Below are 18595 nucleotides of genomic sequence, written 5' to 3' on the forward strand. Positions count from 1 at the left end.
TACCCAGTATACTTCTGTTAACATTTATGTCACAGAAATTGTGTTGGAAACTCAACTGCTTTTGGGCTAAGGTACTGCATATCTTGCCAAGTAGAAAGGAAATAGCTCCAAAATAAAGAGAAGGAGCAATAAAATATAAATTTCCCCAATTCTGACATGTGCTCTTGCCAGATATGGGAAATCTGACTTTGGTTATTTATACTTACATGGGATTTCTTAGAATAATGTATTTGAAGAATGCTGTCTCAGAATTTCAATAGCCAGAGCAGATGTGCAGTGTACTTTTGAGCTTCTTACAGTAGGTATGTGTGGGCAGACTACCAGAAATTAAAGATGCACAATTAGATTTTTACAGTGTGCACATTCATGCAGATCAAACCGTGTTCCTTAAGTGCGGACTTACTTTTCTTTATTTCCTGCTGAGTTTACCAAGTGGAGCATTGGCTGCCAGCATTTCTAGCTAAGTAAGTTTGCTGCAAAACCATTTCCATTCATTTGTGCTCAGGCCAGGATGGAGGGTCACTTGCCTTTGTATAGAGGATGCAAAATAGGAGGGTCATGTGTCATCACTCGATCTTGTCTCTGGTCTGGCAGCCCTGGCAGTGGGAACTGTTGGGAATGTACGTACCACGCAATTTTTCAGAATGCATGACATGGTCAGTTTATGTTTTTCTGTGGTGTGTCGTGGTTGTTTATTATGTGGAAGAAATGGAAAGCTTGCCAATCCACATCACTAATGCAAGTCTGACTAATGACATCAGCAGTAAACTAGAATTTGGCTTCTAACCGCATATAAATAGATCTCAGGCTGCTGGTTATGCTACAATGTCAACCCGGTGTCCCCTTCATTAGCTGACATGCTCTTCGAGGTAGATGCCAAGAGAAAGAATTTGGTTTTGTTTTCCTAAAGCACAAAACATCTTTTGAACGATAGACATACTTCTCTATCAACAGTTTTCTGGCTTGTTGATTTCCCAACTCTGTTAATTACACCCTCTGAGTCTGTATTTCCAGGTCTTTATTAGAACCAACATTACCTACAGGAGAGTTGATTTCTAAATCAGATTGAGTTTCCACACACCACACACACACACACACACACACACACACACACACACACACACACACACACACACACACACCTGTCTCTCCTCTCCCCGGAGACTCCGTTGGGTATCTACATGGGGCAGCAAAACCAGACCAACCAAATTATTCTGCACTTCTGATGCATCCTGACAGGTTAAGACAGTAGCCTAACCAGTGGGGAAAGATGTTTACAAGGTCCTACTGATGATACCACCTTGAAGATCCGAGGGAATGATTCAGACCCGCCAAAGTTTTAGCTTCAGCCAATTCTGCCTCTTCACGTTTGTGTTCATCTGGTGGGCAGCCTTGCCATAACTTATGTGGGGCATATATTATCATTTGTGGCCGTCTCTTTGCAAATCAGCATTTACCTTGTTGGTAGCCTGTTTCACCACACGCAACAAAACTATTTATCAAAAGGCATTTCACTCCAAAATATAGCAATGACTTATGAATATATGTCCATTCAGGGCAGATCTGTGTCTAGAAAGAAGAAGAAGTGATAAAAGAATAGAAATTTTTAAAAAGAATTAGAAAGAAGCAAAACCTACCTATGACTGGTTTTCACATTAATGCCTGTGTAAGCCTACACAGCTATTTTCTTGGCACAGAAACACATACAAATGAAATTGTTGCTGAATATAGAAGAGAGAAATTTAATTAGGTGTAATAATAGCACTTTTCATTTTCAAAGCACTTTACCAATGCTGACTAATTAATCTTCCATGATGTTTCTAAGTGGAACAGTTGTCCATTCCTCCACTTCTGCTGAGAATAGCACACATAGGGTGCTTCCCTCCAGGAAGATGCTGGGAGTCTCTGTCTATGCACACGTCCTCCTGCTTCCCACACATTAAACCTAAGAGAATATTGTCAAATGGGGAATTATGACATGGCACAGAACAGACTGACAGGGTTAGAAATAGAGACAAAGGAAGCAGATTTTGATATCCAGAAATTCCAGATAAGTCAGTGTATGCCTCATGATCTCAAGTTCAAGAAGAGAAAAAATTCAGATGGAAAAAAATGTATTTTTAAAAGTAGTTGTTTGCTTAGGTGTGAAATGTGTTCCTGAGAGCAGGGAAGAGCTTGGAGGAAACCGTAGATGGGGTTCCACGTTCGCAGTTAACCAGCAGTGAGCAAGTTATTAACTGCTCTAGAAGTTTCCTTGCCTATAAAATTGTGGATGTCAGACAAGATCTCTAAGGTCCCTTTTTCCCTCAGATTCATGGGTTTCTGCTCAGGGTAAATGGTGAGTCAACAGGCATTCTTCAGAAGAGTCTTGGCAGAATATTTTCTGAGTGGCTACTTCTTTAGCTGCTGAGCTGGGATGTGGTATAAATCACCAAGCAGTACATTTATCTAATTAAATTTAAACTCAAGCCTCAATTAAAGATTTCTCTCTCATGGTGCTGTCCCAATATCACAGATGCAAAGAGGGTTGGGTCTTTTTCAGTTGGAGAAATTCACGTCGCTAACATTTTATGTGATGGGGAGAAGTCCATATTTTCTCCTATATGTGGTCACTTTAAACTGTAAGATGTAAGTGTATTTATCATTTGTCCTATGGAAATATTTGCCTGTGTAATAAAAATGACAATTTCAGGAAAATAAGCCAATTGTATATGCCAAGAGTTGAGAAGGTTTCAGTGATTCCTTAAGTATTTGTCATTTTTTAAAATTGTGTGATCCTGGTTGTTTTTGGAAGCAGACTAGTTTTTAGAAATGAATTTGTGACATAAATATAAAATAGTGAGAAACGTCTGAATCTAAACTATAACATAATTGGTTGAGGATAAAACTGACCTCATTCTCAGACTTCTTGAGGAAGAAAGTTTGTAGTGAGGAGAAAGGTCAACTTGCCAGCCCAGACATTCAAATGAAAGCTTTAGAGATTTCTCTAAATAATCCATGCAGCATTGCAATGATGCAACCCAAATTTATTTGTTCTTTAAAGTTGGTTACCATATTTGGCATAAACTCTTGTTTTGATTGTCAATTTGGGTCAGTTAACTTAAACACCTCACATTTCAAATAAAATCCTAAGGAAAAAATAATTATTGTACCAAAAAAAATTTAGTATGAATAGAATTCTACAGATTTAATGTCAAAATGACATGATCAAATTTTCAGGTCATATAAATTAAATTACTTTTAATTTTAAAGGAATTTGAAATGTCTTGGTGGTTTGAATTTTCTTGCCAACACTTATTAAAGAACTATCTTTTGTTGTTATTATCAATGTTGACAGGGACTTAAAATTGTATATATAGCATTGAATGCAAATATTCTGCTGAAACATGACTAATGCTATGGAACTTAAAGCAGAATAATGCTGTGACATAATTTTAGTGACCATTTAAAAACTGTCTCTCACTGTGCACTCAGAATTGAGAACCTTCTGTGTCTTGAACCCTCCACCCTACTCAACACAAAAGAAAATAAAACAAAAACTTGATAAACCTAAGTAGATTTTTCTTTCCTTCAGCAAAATAGTTATCTATCCTAAATTTAAATTCTTGACCATTTTTTTAGACTCTCAGATGACCTCTAGACAGTATAAAACTGAGAGCACAGTTCTCTTCATTCATTTATTTCCTCATACTACTTTCATGCTTCATTTAGAGCTGAGAGACATAATAAATCAGTTAGAAATTCTTGGCTTTAATCATTAATTCGTATAAATACAGAGTCCCAGAGGATCTTTTTCATAAAAGCGTTCAGCTGAAATGCGGGGCTTGTTTCTTACCTTCGCGGGGTTTACCCAGGGAAGATACAGAGTGTCAGGAGCTGCAAAAAAAGTGGGAATCATAACGGAGGCCTAACCACGCTTACAGCATGACTTGAGCACCTTCATCAGCCCCAGAGCTCCTTTTTTAAATTTTTTTATTTTATTTTATTTTTTTAAATTTATGGCGGTGTTGGGTCTTCATTGCTGCGAGCAGGCTTTTTCTGGTTGCGGTGAGCGGGCTTCTCATTGCGGTGGCTTCTCTTGTTGCGAAGCATGGGCTCTGGGCACGCAGACTTCAGTAGTTGTGGCACACGGGCTCAGTAGTTGTGGCTCGTGGGCTCTGGAGCACAGGCTCAGTAGTTGTGACACACGAGCTTAGTTGCTCCGCAGCATGTGGGATCTTCCGGACCAGGGCTTGAACCCGTGTGCCCTGCATTGGTAGGCGGATTCTTAACCACTGCGCCACCAGCGAAGCCCAGCCCCAGAGCTTCTTGGGTGTGATCAGATCTGAAGTTCCCTTGTTTTTCCTGTGAGCTTTTCCTGATGATCTGTTCTCCTCTTTAATATGAAAACATGCTTGCTCTCACAACCAAGAAAATCTTTTCCATGCTCCTCTGCATCCTTAGTACTTTACTAACAGGTAAAGTAACATTCTGCAGTGTGTATCCATTATATAAATATCTTTTTTTTTTAGGAGCACAATAAGTGCTGTTTCAAAGGGAATCCCCTTTTCTTTCTATAATTTGTTTTTCAAGACAGGCCAAAATTTCTCAGGAGCTTGGGATGGGGAGAAAATTTTAGTCTTTGGGAATATGAAAATCTTGGGCTTGTTGCTTTAATATTGTCAAGAAATCTGTGACGTTCCCCTTAGAGCTAATTAAACACCCTCCATTCCTAACCCCCATTATCCTGCCACACTTTAGCCTTTAAAATTGGTCCTGATGCAAGGCACAACTTTCCTTTCTCCTGTGCTTAGCTACTTTAGAAATAAGCCTGACAATAAGAAGGGCCCTTGAATATATTTTCAGTTGATTGTCAATATTCCTGTGAATTATCCTGCTCTTATTCTGGGGGTTTGGTGATTGATAACAGACATATTTCTATTAGAAATATTTGTTGACATCTTTCCCCTTATTCATAAGATATGAAAGCATGATATAATCAGAAATGCAGAGATTATTTTATTTGGTTAGAGCAGTATAGAAATACATTCATGGTGCTGGAGATGTGTCCTTCAGTAACTACTCAATGGATATAAAAACGATTTTTTTTTTCTATTGACCTGAATTCACCCCTAAGGTCTCTATCATTTTCTTATGTCACTCATTATTTTAAAAAATTTCAACCAAACTATAAATGATATAGTGTTAACATTATAACAAATTACACAGTGTTATAAACAAGCCAGAGCTGAAATTCAGGGACAGTCCCGATTTTCTTTTAAGAAGAGTGACCTAGAAGTTGACACTTTTAGTCTACCACTAGCCATCTGGGCTTTGGATGGCAAATATAACTCTTTGCCAAGCTGTAAAATTCATGATGTTTAAGAGAAAGATCAAAACTAAAACGAGAGGGTTTATATGTACAAATATTTGCTCAGTGCATATTTGGATCATCTTAGAACATTTGATTCTGGTGGGTTAAAAGAAAGTCTGAGCCATAATTTATTTGTTTTCTATTTTCATAGTATGTTTTTCCACTTTTAAAAACTCTTCGCAAATATTACTGATTTCTAAAGCTGTTATCTTCCTGTGAGAAATAAAATCCCTCACCATGGATTGACTATTACATTTTAAAACTCAGGTCAGTTTTACACGTTGTAAAAATAAAAGGATTTTTTTATTCTCTTCCTTAGTGTCTAGATATAAATGTTGGTGGTAATTTCTGTTTCTCTTGTTGTGAAGAATTTATTTCTGAGGATGACAAGATTTAGAAGGGTCACTTACACTCTGTTGATGTCACATAAATCATCTTTAGTCACTTCCATGTCTTATCGGACCGAACAATTTTGCCTTCACATGGTCTTTCATAGATGTATACATAATGAAGTTTATAGTCAAATTCTCTGCTTATATAGCCATGAAGTATCTAAACATTGGTCATCAAAATGGTGACAAAGATGAGCTGATTATCTCACTGTTATTTATGTGAGTGATATTTTTATTATTTTGAATTATGAAATATTTGATAGCAGACTTTATTACAAATTAACCTTTGAATATTTCACCTATTTTTGTCACTTGTGTCATGGTAGAAACCGTAAAAAGTGGGGGCAATGGTAGACATATTTACATTGCCCATAGTCTGGTCTGATTTTCTCCAACGCAATCTGAGTTTTGGTAAAGGGCAGTAACACAAGAGTCTGTATTTCCTAGATGTTTTACCCTTGTACAAATCTAGCACTTTAAAATGTAAAAGTATTCATTCAAGATTCTTTATAAACTTTTCATTCAAAGAACCATGATTGCATTTTAGATTGCAATTAAATATTTAATTGTTGCTCCTTCCGTTGGCATTCTCTTAGTAGAGAAAATGCCACAAAATCACATTTGCCTTACCCATATCTTTGCATATACATCTATTTTTAATCTTTCTTGTGGAGCCATGACTTAAGTGGACAAGAAAGGAGAAAAAAAGAAAGAAAAAAACCGTACAAAAACAACTGAAAAAAGAGAGTCAGCACGAGCGATAAAAAGAGAGAAAAATATTGGTCAAGACATGAATGGCTGAAGAGGAGGAATCTCTTCTTTGCCTGTTGGTATTTACAGCAGAAAATCTGTTTCTCATTCATTGCACCGGATCTCAAACCCAGCAATATTTATGATAGGCACTTACTAATGTGTCATTAGAGAGTAAATGGAGTAACAGGTAGAGCGTGTTTCCAAATGTGGTCACCACCCTGCTTCAGGCCCCCTCTCTCTACCCAGTTGGTGGCTGATTGCTGCAGCTAATGCCTATGAGCAGGTCAGTTTGGGAATTAACCCCAAGTCATCATTGACTCTAATGTCAGAAGTTTACTTTGGGTGGTACAACAGGAAAAAGCAAGACCTTTAAAATCAGACGAACATGAGTTTAACAGCTTGGACAACTGACTTAGACTTGGAGCTACAGTTTTCCAGAGAGTAAACTAGCAGACCTAATACACATCAAATAAAAAAATAAATGAGGTAATATTTGTATATTCCTTAGCATCTGCCTAGTGCATAAGAAGAACTCATTAAATATTGTTTACTGGTTTAGCCACTATGTTTATTTTCTGTATGTTATACAGCATCTCTTTAAAGTTACTTAAAAATCATTTGGTTAAATAAATGAGAAATAAAACCCTTTCTAGTGAAAAGAAGGAAAAGTGGCACTTCATGTCCCAGGATTTTTGTTAAATTCTCCACTTGGTTCTTGGTAAGGGATTGAAACAGACTTCTTGAACCCTTCGAAATTGCTGTCTAGCTTCCTCTGGAAAGCGCAGGAGAAGGTGAATTGGTTAGAGTATAGCAAACACTTGAGAATCTAGGAGTGAGAATGTCAAGTTTTCAGCTGTAAGATTGAAGACGGTCCATCATCTGTGGCTGTTTGTTGAGATGGAGACCTGGGAATGGGTTTCATGAGTAACTAAGCCTTAAATAACAATTAGGAGGACCCTCCCTCAGGCTCCAGGTCAGCCAGACTTGGTAAACCTTCTAGACTTTTTGGTCCCCTCACCTACTAGTCTCCACTGGAAAGTGTAGGGACAACCATGCCTCCTTAGCAAGGTTTCATTTACAAGATAACTCTTGGGGTCAGGGAGATATCATGCTTTGAACCTCTATAAATATGAATCACGTACAAGTCATTTGTACACCAATTTAAACACCGAGCCCAAACATTATTTCTATCCTGATGACTAGTTGTGCTTCTTTTGTGTGTTTCTTTTAACAAAGAGTAATACACACTTGGTTTTAAACTGCATGCCAGGAGAAAAATTCTGGAAGGGGAATCGCTCTGGACCCTATGTTTTGTCTTCACATGATGATGTAATTTTTTAAAAATCAAAATGACTTCCTTCAAGATTTATGTACCCAAGTAACTTAGCCCATTTTTAAATTCTTTCTGCCCCCCTCTGTGTATGAATTTTTTATTTCTTTTCACTGTGACTGTGTGTACCAGACTCAGCTATAGGCAGTATGTCGCTGACAAGTCAGAAAGCATATCTAAGAGAGAGAGAGAAAGAGAGACGGAGTAGACATTCTGAGATGGGTTAGCCAGGCTCTCTTGCGTGGCTCTATCCACAACATTGTTTTCTTTGGTTGAGCTTTGCTCTGTCCTTTCAGGAATCTTCCTATTAGTAAATATCTTAACAAACCTGGGTTCATTTTGAAGTTGGCAGGAGTTCTGATTAGAGATGTTGCAAAATAACCATTCAGCCCAACGTGGCCCTAAAGACTCAGAGTTTCCAAGATGAATCAGGACAGACATGGCATAAACTGATGAACATTTTTAACCTTTAACCTGGGGGTGGGAAGAGAAGAGGCACACTGTGAATTGACAAACACCCTTTCTACCACCCTCAATTTTATTTCTGTGGCTTTTTCCATGTGGCAATTTCTTTCAAGATTATTAAGTTGCAAAGCATCTGTATCTATCCAGCCGCTGCTTCAAAGTTCCCAACTAGGGACAGAAACAGCCCATTTTGCCTAAAGCCTCTTTAACCTAAAGCCATTTCCTATAGAGCCATCCATTCCTGAGCCATCTAAAATTCAATTCCTGTGTAAGGGATTTTGCATTTATTCAGGTGGGCCTCAGATACATAAAAGTTTAATTTCGTTGCAAAAAGAAAAAATTAAAATGTGAAGAAAGGTACTTTAGAAAAACTATCCAAATGTCCTTAAAGTATTTGAAAGTTGGTCAATTGAAAAAGGTTCCCATCAGGATAGAAAACAGTACTATCATTTATGAAATCTTTGGATTTTGCATGTATTAGATTCATTTGGTTAAAAATGCAGAATTCAATCTGAGTTGGATGTATCGTGAGAGAGGGGAGTGAAGGCAGGGAGGGGGAGTCTGAGAGGGCAGGTTCCAGAGTGTGGAGGGGGGCATGAAATACCCATGGTGGAGGCAGGGACACTTCTTCCCTTTCCTTGGAAAAGATAGTGAAGAAAAAGACTCTTGTGGGAGGTGAGAGGGTATGGAGATGGAGAAGTTTGAAAGAGGTGACCAATGGCAATTGGAGGCTCTTATATCCCATGCACTAGTCTTATGAATGTAGAAGAGTGGTCAAGTTCTTGGTGGGGAAGTTTCACCTCATCCAAATGGGTAGAGAATCAAAACCATGCTGTATGAAGAAGGGGTGGAAGGCTCCCAATCCCTAATCTGAGATGCGATAATTATCTTCATATATTTGAAAATCTGCAGTGTGGGAGAGGAGTTAGAGTTTCAGAAAGACAGATATTACCTCAGGGTGGAATAAGTTGCTTCATAGTCAGTGAGCTTTTCCTTTCTGGGTTAGAGGATAAAATGGCAGCCCTCTGAGGATACTGTGTATGTGTTTGGGGGAAAGGGATGCCTGCATGGAGTCTCTTCTAGTCCTAGTTCTTTATGAATAAGTTAAAGTTTTAAGTACTCATTTCTGGACAGATATCAAGAGAGTCCTACAAACACAGAAATTTGGTCAGGAGCTCCAATCTAGTCCCACCATTTATGACACCACATAGAGAAATTCCTCCCACCCAAATGAGTTAATCATGTTGGCCATCTTCCCAGAAGGAGAGAGTGTCAACCAGTTGATAAGATCTGAGTTGAGCAGCTTTCACTGAGGATAACCTTCAGTCAGTCTCACCCTTCTTCTTCTCAGGCAACCTCCTGGGCAAGGCAAGAACTTTCTCACTCTTCAAGACTATTCAGAAGGCCCTGTCCTATAACGAGTGAGCATAGACCTCTAGCCATGAATGCTTGGGTGTAAATTCAGTCCTTTGATACTCTAAAGAGGACTGAATGATGAAACATTAATATGCAGAGAGTTGGGAAGGTTTAAAAAAGGGGCATTTATCTTCATTCCTTAAATTACTCAATTTATTTAAAACAAAACAATTCATCCATTTCTCCCTCCCCCCTCCACCTCTGGCAAACCACCAATCCTTTATCTGTATCTCTGAGCTTGATTTATTTTGTTTTGTTTTGTTGGTTTTGTTTTTTTAGATTCCACATATAAGAGAGATCATACAGTATTTGTCTTTCTCTGTCTGACTTATTTCACTTAACATAATTCTCTCAAGGTCCATTCCTGTTGTTACAAATGGCAAGATTTCATTCTTTTTTATGGCTAAATAATATTTCATTGTGTATATATACACCACAATTTTTTTATCCGTTCATCTATTGATGGACACTTAGGTTGTCTCCATATCTTGGTTATTGTAAATAATGCTGTAATGAATGTGGGGGTGTGTATATCTTTCTGAGTTAGTGTCATTTTCTTTGAATAAATACTCAGAAGTGGAGTAGCTGAGTCATATGGTAGTTCTATTTTTAATTTTTTGAGAAGCCTCCATACTGTTCTCCACAGTAGCTGCACCAATTTACAGTCCCAACAGTGCACTTCCCTTTTCTCTACATCCTCACCAACACTTGTTATTTCTAGTCTTTTTGATAATAGCCATTCTGACAGGTGTGAGGTAGTATCTCATCGTGGTTTTGATTTGCATTTCCCTGCTGATTAGTGATGTTGAGCATCTTTTCATGTACCAGTTGGCCATCTGTATGTCTTCTTTGGAAAAATGTCTATTCAGACCTTCTGCCACTTTTTTAATCCAATTGTTTGATTTTTTACTATTGAGTTGTGTGAGTTTTTTTTTTTTAATTAATTAATTAATTTATTTATTTTTTGGCTGTGTTGGGTCTTCGTTTCTGCACGAGGGCTCTCTCTAGTTGCGGCAAGCGGGGGCCACTCTTCATCGCGGTACGTGGGCCTCTCGCTATCGCGGCCTCTCTTGTTGCGGAGCATAGGCTCCAGACGCGCAGGCTCAGCAATTGTGGCTCACGGGCCCAGTTGCTCCGTGGCACGTGGGATCCTCCCAGACCAGGGCTCGAACCCGTGTCCCCTGCACTGGCAGGCAGATTCTCAACCACTGCACCACCAGGGAAGCCCTGTGTGAGTTTTTTAAAAAATATATTTTGGATAATAGCCCCTTATCAGATATATGATTTGCAAATATTTTCTTCCACTAAGTTGCCTTTTCATTTTGTTGATGTTTCCTTTGTTGTGCAGAATCTTTATAGTTTGATGTATTCCCACATATTTATTTTTGCTTTTGCTGCTTTTGCTTTTGGTGTCAAATTCAAAAAATCATCTTCAGGACCTATGTGAAGGAGCTTACTGCCTGTGTTTTCTTCTAGGAGTTTTATGGTTTCAGGTCTTATTCAAGTCTTTAATCCGAGTTGATTTTTGTGCATGGTGTAAGACAGTAGTCCAGTTTCATTCTATTGCATGTGGCTATCCAGTTTTCCCAACACCATATACTGAAGAGACTGTCCTTTACCCACTATATATCTTGGATTCTTTGTCATAAGTTAATTGACCAGATATGTGTGGGTTTATTTCTGGGCCCTTTATTCTGTTTCACTGATCTATGTATCTGTTTTTATGCCAATATCACACTGTTTTAATTACTATAGCTTTGTAATATAGTTTGAAACCAGGGAGTGTGATGACTCCAGCTTTGTCATTCTTTCTCAAGATTGCTTTGGCTATTTGGGATCTTTTATGGTTCCATACAAAATTTATGGTTGTTTGTTCTATTTCTGTGAAAAATGACATTGGAATTTTGATAGCAATTGCATTGAATCTGTATATGGTTTTGGGTATTATGGACATTCTAACAATATTAATTCTTCCAATCCCTGAGTACAGAATATCTTTTTTGTTTTTTCTTCCTTTTTCTTTTACTTAGATAAACTAGTCCTCTTTTGACCAGGCCTGCAGCTGTAATCTCATTCAGTGGATGCCTTGTTTATGAACCTCCCATTTATGTAAGTGACATGTCCTGGAGCCTCTAAGCATATGTCCCACTGCAGCTATGACATAGTTAACTGTACATTCAAGTGGGTGCAATTAGGCTTCAAAGTTAACACCTTATTAAGGAGGACTCAGAGGAGGCTCCTTTGATACCTGACTGAAATGTAATTTCTTGGACCCCCATGGGGACAATCAGAGTAAGACCATGGTCAAAATGAGGTAAACCATCATTTGGAATTCAGGAAGGTGGAATCCAGGAAGGTGGGATCAGATTTAAAAGGCGAATAGGATCATTGGAACATCCTTCCAACTTTAAAATCATTACAACAAAAGAGAAGAGCTATTGCCACTGGAGAATTTAGGCCACTTATTAGCAGTAGGCCTTGTAGCTCTATACAACTATGTCCTGAGTGAGCTACTGCTGGCCAGTGACAGACATGGAACCCAAGTTCAAACTGGAGCAGGCCCCACAACAACTTCTCCCAACAGCCCCATTCTTGCCTCTGATGGAAAATTTTGTATGGGAGGTAAGAGTTGTGAAAAATGAGCCGTGAGGAAGGGGAGGCAGTGGAGGGAAGGGGAGAGAAGAGGTTTCAGGCAAATCTCCATCTATTGTCCTGCCTGCGAGAGCAGAGCTGTGGCCACTTTGAGGCAGAAGCTTGTTGCCAGCTTTCTTAGGTCTCTGCACAAGTCTAGTGTACTGGAGCACCTGCTTCTAATTGCTACTAAGCTTAGTCCCCCCACCAAAGTTGGGAGTAGGGAAGGAGAAACACAACAAAACACAGAGCTTTTATACATTCCCTGCAGTCTTGCCCAAGAACATCTTCAGTAGCCAACCTTCCTGAATAAAGTATGGGAAGAAGAAAAGAATTTTTATTGGCTATGCAGGGATACATTTTAGAGTTTTCATCATGATTCATTTTTTTTCATTCATTAGTCCACTTACTATTTGGTTTTCATAACCAGAAAAAAATAACTAAGAAAAAGGAGAGGAAACCCACTTACAGTAAAGACAGTCACATCAGTGATGATACAATGAGTTGATAATCTACTGACGGTTTTTGCCAGTGAACAAAATGTGGGTGAGCCTTCAATTTTGAGTCACAATGTCGCTGGTGCTTTTTTCTTTCTTCTACTAATGGGGGAGTTCTCTCATATGTTAAAAAACAAATTATGCAATAGTAGCAGAGCCAAAAAGAAGAGCTTTGTCACCAATTAGTTTCAGTCTTTGACTAAATCACCCTACATCTCTATGCCTCAATTTCTTTCTTTGTTCTGTGAGAGAGTCTGGATGAACTGAACTCTAAGGCCCCTGTGGTTCTGTAAGCAGAAAGAAAAAATGCTCTTCCTTTAGGGGAGGAATCCAAGGCTTGAAATTCCATGGTCACAATTCCAAGGATTTTTCAAGGGAATGTTTAGTCAGTTAATGTTGCCTGTCATGGTTGCCATCTTAGAATAGGGAGATTCTACTCAAGTGAGCCTGGGCAAGTTCCTTCTCCTGTTAGGGCCCCCCTTCATCTTCGATAGGAAGATATCGAACTCCATCACAGAGAGTTGTGTGAATGCATGAAATGATTCTTATCATGCTCCTGGCACATGTTAGAAGCAGGACATCCTTCTCACATCATGCTCTTTCTGTGTGGGCATTTCATCTATAGCTCTACCCCTTCCAGAAACTTCCAAGTGTATTTTTAAGTGGCAAGTGCTTAAAACAAAAAAGCATCTATATTGAGGCCCAGACCTGGCACTTCATAATGTTTAAAACATCGGCTGCCAATTTGCCATGTCGGTAACATCTGATTTATAGTTCCCTGTGGGTGGGTGGGTGGGTGAGTGGGAGCTTGGGGGCCAATCTCTCAGGAGAAGACATTTTTCATGCTTATAATTTTTTTCTTTGGTCATTTCAAGAAGGGTTGAGTGACTGTGCTCCGTGGAGTCAGAGTATTCCAGGCCTCTGCATGGCTGGTGTGTGAGCCTCTGTTTTCCCCAGGCAGTACATTTCTCAGGAGGGGCAGGTCACCTCTTTCTTCGTGGCTGGTAGAAACTAGACAGCAAAGGGCAGTTCTCATTTATGAAACTCGCCCACTTTCTTGGGCAGCCACCTACCTTGGCTGCCCAGCCTAGGCTTTAAGGGGCATGGAGTGGTTTCACATAAAAAAGTAGTTCCACTTCCTCAGACAGCAGATGCTGGTGGGGTTTCCTGAATTTGGCAGAATCTCTCTTTACAGAGACCCCACTTCAGGCTGCCAGAAACTAGGACCTGTGGGCTCAGGATTAGAAAATGCTCAGGTTAATGGCCAAAAAGTGTTGTAGAAAATGCTCAGGTTAATGGCCAAAAAGTGTTGTAGAAAATGCTCAGGTTAATGGCCAAAAAGTGTTGGAAGCTGGTGCAAAAGAGCAACGAGGGCAGCAGTGTGACCTGGGCAGGCTGAAGGGGGCAATTGCTTAGAGCAAAACTGAATTGGAAGCAGGGTGTCCATGAGGGCCCTGGGGAATGTGAAGCCAAACCCACCAACAGAGTCTGTGAGACAGGATCCCCTGAACCCTGACTTCCCAGGAGCAACAGAAAGTAAAGAGAGGTGGGGACCAGTGTGTCCACCACAAACTCACCCCCTACATGAAACTACTGATTCATCCAGCCAAATACTTGAGAAAGGAGTAAGAGTTGTTATGAACAGAGGAAACACAGGAAGGTAAATTCTCTTTTAGAGACCTTTCCAAACTACATATAGTAAAATTCTCAATTATAGTTTTCATAGAGCAAAGCAGTAACGCCTTTTGTGGAACATGATCACTCATTTTTTTGATATATTAACTGAGAGCCAGAGAGACTGAAAGACTTGTCCAAGCTCACTCAGGTTTAAGACAAGAGAGCTCAGCTTTCCTAAGCAAGTCCTCCTTCTAAGAGTCACTGCCTGGAAGTATGGAAAGCATTTGGATTTGAAAGTGAGCCTTGTGATCTGGGTCTCGTCCACCATTTTGCTAGTCCCTGATCACAGGCAGCTTTCTTAACCTCATTGATCTCAAAATGGACCACATAACTATCAAATGTATAAGCAGTTGTAAGGATTAAATGAGTTATTACAAGGCAGTGCTTTAGAGAGCTTTAGAAATTGTTACTATTATTTTCAAGCATGTGAATTTCTCCTTTAAGCCCTCATCTAGCATTTCTTTTTCAGTGCTTTATTAATACTTTCTTAAATAGCTTGGTTTCCAAAAAGGAATCATCTTAAGATTGGTTGTGTTAGATTCTACCTACCTCTACTGTCATGCTTTCATGCAGAGCAAAAAAAAAAAAAAAAAAAGTTAAGACCTAATTTCAAGTGTTACAGCCTAATTTAATTTAATATATAATTTACACTTACCCTTAATTAGGAAAATACAATAACCAAAAAGAGCCCAGGGAAGTAGTTTTTTGCTCTAAAGCTTAAGCAAAAATACCTAAAGGTGGTGCCCAGCTAGATAGCTATTCTTACAAATTATTCGTCTAAAAAGTTTTGAACAACTGAAGCTGTTCCAGATAACTGGTAAATTGAAGCAGAGGTGGGCAAACTGTTTCTGAAAAGGGCCAGATAATCAATACTTCGGCTTCGTGGGCCGTATGGTGTCTGTAACTTACCAGGTCTACCATTATATCTCAAAAGCAGCCATACACAATACATGAATGAATGGGCATAGCTATGTTCCAATAAAACTTTATTTACAAAATCAGACAGCTAGCAGATTTGGCCCAAGGGCAGTAGTTTGCCAACCCCTATCTTTAAGAAACCCATATCTTTCCCTGGATTTCCCTGTTGAGAGTGGTTTTCATTGACACCCCTGTCCCCTGAGCTCACACAATTTCACCTAGTATGGCTCCATCCCAGTGAGTGGCTTGAGGGACTTAGGGAACACTTAAATTCAGAGCTAATTTTTAATGAGCAAAGTCAGCCTGTAAGAGCCTGAGTCACTTAATCTTTTCCTAGCATCTTTCATTTCATTTCCTATGCCAGGGCTTTACAATATAGGGGTGGATGGAGAGTTGTTTTCCAACATGAAGATTTAAGCTGGAATATTGCCCAGGTCATTTCTCTCATATTTCCCTCTACTTTAGAGGTTGTTCATTAACTGATAGACTTAGAGGGGAGAGTTTTATGCTCTTGACCACTGAGGAATTCTTTCATCTTTCTTTTTTTAATTGAAAGGTCTCCAGTATGAGGGGTTTTTTTGTTTTGTTTTGTTTTCATTTCCATTTCATAGTTGCTGTCAAGACTTGGAGAGTTTTCTGTTTTCTACCAATAAGTTGCTTTCATACTTTCAGAATTTTAGCTGATAGATAAAACCAAAGGCTTCTGCAGGTAGTAGTTGAGACTGAGCTGAGATAATCAATAACTTGAGTTTTGTCCCCCCCCTTTTTTTTTGGCATTCATTTTGTCAGGGCCATGTCACTTCACTCACTCAGGCTTTCATTTCCTGGACTATGAAAGTATTTTCAGAGGCCAGAGATCATTCACGAAGTTGTCTCTGGGTCCTTTTAAAAGGCAACCTCTTCCTCGGCTTCTTTTCAAAGACCTGGCGTGTTCTTTCCAGAATTCTACATTTACAGTATGGACATTTGTTATTCTGAGACTTACTCTTGCCATAAGGTATTACATAATTATTTTCCCTTTAGGTATAATTACTGAATTGCCAACCCTGAGACTCTGTTTTGCGTTATTTCACACGTATTTTCGAGTTTTGATTTAGGTCTCTGCGTGGTTTGCCGTAAATCAGCAGAGTGGGGGTGGGTAGTGAAAGGACATCAAAACACAGCCCCACTGCTATAGAATGTTACTCAAGTGACACTCCATAATTCAAATCCTGCAAACCATGGGGTAGCCAAAGCAGGGCACTGCGACATCATGAGCTGTTTTTGTTAATAGAGATGAAATTATGGGTGTAACTAGCTGGCAGTCCTCAAACAGACTTCAACAAACTGTTTACTCAGCTGTCCTCAGGCAACAACTTAATACTTGTGGATAAAATTATTCTCCCACCATCTCCCAAGTGGTATATTCCAGGGATCCCAATTTGTTCTCACTAATAAAAAGAAAGAACAAGTCTGTAATTCTACAAACACTTTGAGATTCTGGTTAGGTTTTGTTTTTAACGTGTTCATAAAAATTGCCTTGTCCTTTTGTGTTCTGTGGTTCAAAAATCTATAAGAAACTGGAGATCTAAAATGCTTGTGTGGCTTAAAGAAACCTTGTGGTCCCTAACACCAAAACCTTGTGATTTTTTTCTTTGCTTGCACTATTCCCTTCCTCCTCAGTGCCTTCCCTTCCTCTCTCCTCTCACACATCCTTTTTGGTCCAGCTCAGGCTGCTCCTCCTAGAAGTCTTCCCTTATCCCCTAGCTTCATCCACTTGAAATTGACCTATGAATTTTCTCTGATCCAGTTTTTTAAAAAATTTCATGCATTGTTTTAAGATATACAAGACTATACAACAAATAACACAATAATCACCAATTTTCCCACCACCCATAGGGTAGAAGCCCCCTGAGTACTAGAAGAACCATTATCTGATTTTGATATTTATTATTCCCATGGATATCCTCATATAATTACATATTTTATATAATATATAATACATTTATATATGATATATAATTCTATGTTCTACATAAAATATTAACAGATATTTGATATTAACAGATATATATAGTATAAATAATATAATATTTTAGTACATTTTAAGCTTCATATAAATGTTTTTATGCTGTGTGTATTCTTCTAAAACTTGCCTATTAGGAAGGGGGGCTCACATTTAGGTTTATCAGATTTATCATGTTGATTCTCATAGTTCAGTCATTTCTGTTCCTATAAGGTATTTCATCATCAAAAGTTATCACTCTTGTTGGTGCACATTTAAGGTGTTTTCACCTGAGCCCATAAATTTTTTTAAATCACTATTATGACACTACTATTGTATCTTAAGATTATTTACCTATATATTTTTTTACCCTCTATGAGATTAAAGGTTTCTTGAGGGCAGAGACCACTTTTTGTTCATCTTTATATTTGCTGCAATGCCTACTACCGTCCCATGAACCCAATCGGTGATCCATGTGTGTTTGTTGTTTTGAATCAAATCCCTACAAGGGAGCCAGGAGGCATCACTTTTTTACAAATGAGGAAACTGACATCATGTCACTGTCCTGTGAGCTTAGAAGTTAGATCCCCTGGTTCTCTTGGCTAGGAAGTTAAGCAGTGCTATCTTAAAAACCATTTTCATTTACTAGAGAAGATCAGAATTGCTTTTAATCTCTATATTTCTATCAAAATATATTCATAAGGCTCTGAAGTTTTTAGTCCAGAACTTGAAACTTCTTTGAAAAAATTTAAAATCACATTAGCTCTGCTTTTCATATGGAGGAAATGTATCTCATAATAAAATGTGATTGAATTAAAAACAATTTTTTAATGGAGATATAATTCATATACCATAAAATTTACCTGTTAAAAATATACAATTCCGTGGTTTTTAGTATATATACAGAGTTGTGCATCAATACTATCTAATTTTAGAACATTTTCATCACCCCAAAAAGAAATTTCTTATCCTTCTTCTCCCATCTCCAGCCCTTGGAAACCACTAATCTACTTCTTGCCTCTAAAGATTTGCCTGTTTTGGATGTCTCATATCAATGGAATCATACAGTGTGTGGCCTTTTGTGACTGGCTTCTTTCACCTAGTATAATATAACGTGTTTTTAAGGTTCATCCATGAACCTTTTCAAGGTTGTATCATGTATCAGCACTTCATTCCTTT

At 38.6% G+C, this 18595-nt stretch overlaps 1 protein-coding gene and 1 long non-coding RNA gene across 12 annotated transcripts in view; one reads left to right on the forward strand and one right to left on the reverse strand.

Moving 5' to 3' along the window:
- Window positions 1–1118, reverse strand: part of LOC309665637 — a 272096-nt gene extending 270978 nt beyond the window's left edge. The window contains exon 1 of the long non-coding RNA XR_014266601.1: window positions 340–1118. This is a non-coding gene — a long non-coding RNA (uncharacterized lncRNA). The remainder of the gene's footprint in view (window positions 1–339) is intronic.
- CREB5 (cAMP responsive element binding protein 5) overlaps window positions 1–18595 on the forward strand; it is a 409265-nt gene that overhangs the window by 335393 nt on the left and 55277 nt on the right. The window lies entirely within an intron of this gene.

The sequence above is a fragment of the Balaenoptera physalus genome (genome assembly GCF_965194825.1).
Source record: "Balaenoptera physalus genome assembly, chromosome: 8".
NCBI classification, from domain to species: domain Eukaryota; kingdom Metazoa; phylum Chordata; class Mammalia; order Artiodactyla; family Balaenopteridae; genus Balaenoptera; species Balaenoptera physalus.